The sequence below is a fragment of the Silene latifolia genome, chromosome Y (genome assembly GCF_048544455.1).
Source record: "Silene latifolia isolate original U9 population chromosome Y, ASM4854445v1, whole genome shotgun sequence".
Lineage (NCBI taxonomy): Eukaryota > Viridiplantae > Streptophyta > Magnoliopsida > Caryophyllales > Caryophyllaceae > Silene > Silene latifolia.
Genome location: NC_133538.1, coordinates 105,488,044 through 105,489,292, shown reverse-complemented (window position 1 = coordinate 105,489,292; position 1,249 = coordinate 105,488,044). Strand labels below are relative to the sequence as shown.

The 1,249-nt window shown below is 44.4% G+C and overlaps 1 non-coding gene across 1 annotated transcript; it reads left to right on the top strand.

Moving 5' to 3' along the window:
• The first annotated feature begins 1,140 nt into the window (after positions 1–1,140).
• On the top strand, positions 1,141–1,249 carry LOC141636411 (small nucleolar RNA R71). Its single transcript, XR_012541026.1, has one exon. It is a non-coding gene; the product is annotated as a small nucleolar RNA R71 (small nucleolar RNA).

The following is a 1,249-nucleotide window of genomic DNA, read 5'->3' as shown; positions in this document are numbered from 1 at the left end:
AGAGCATTGCATTCTTCCACAAAAGCAACATTACCATCATCATGAAAATTTCTCTTACGATTCAAAATGTCTTTCATAAATTTTGCGTAAGAGGGTACCTGGGTAATTAGGTCAGTGAAAGGAATAGTTACCTCAAGGTTCTTGACCATCTCCAAAAACTTACCAAACTTGCGCTCCAACTTAGTATTCTTTAAACGCTCCGGATACGGGACTGCAACACTGGCCGTAGGATCAGTAACCTCCGGCTTCCGTAAGTTTAAAACCTCCGTCAAATCATTAATAAGTGTAGAATCATGCAAACTAGTTGACGGATTTGCGTCCTGCACTGGAGACCCGGTCGATCGACTGAGAGGAGTGGTCGATTGACCAATCACACTGGGCGTGAATAGTTCCTGGACAGAGACTGTTTCTTCAGGAACCTCAGTCGATCGACTGCTGTTGGTGGTCGATCGACCACTTGTGCTTGGCATGAATAGTTTCTGATCAGAAACTTTTTCGTCAGGAATTCCGGTCGATCGACTGCTGTTGGTGGTCGATCGACCGCCGGTACTGGCAATAAAGTTCGTTTTCGCACCAGAATTTAAACTAGCCTCTTCGTCATTTCCCGAGTCTCCTCTTGGCTTTTCGGGACCTTCATAAGAGAGGCCACTTCTGAGATTAATGGCATTAATGGTTTCAATTGGCCCTTCACATTTGCTCGAAGAATTGGCGACTTGCTTAGCCTCTATATTCTCCAACTGTTGCACAAAATTCTTTGTAGATTCGATCCCAGCTGCTTCTATTTTCGCGACTTGAAGCAGAAGAGCTCGGACCATTTCTCTCAATTCCTCGGTCTCATCTGAGTTATGAACAGGAATTTCAGCTTTTTCCTTGGAAGCTTTAGAAGTCTCAAGCTTCTCGAGACGGGCTGTAATAGAAGCTATGAGTGTTGCAACGGCACTCATTTCCTCACTTTGCTTTCGCGAGTTTCCACGCGAACTTCCAAACTCAGCTCTATGGACTGCCATCTCCTCAATAGTGTTCCAACCTTTATTCTGACCGGTATTGTTTTGGAACCTACCATTCGCAGCTGCGTCCAGGATAACCTTGTAATCATCATACAAGGAATTGTAGAATAAGTTGCAAAGGTACCACTGCTGGAAACCGTGGTAAGGGACAGACCGAACCAAATTCTTGAAACGTCCCCATGCTTCACAAAATTCTTCATCATTTCCTTGCTGGAAACTTGTAATTTTACTTCTCAAGGCAT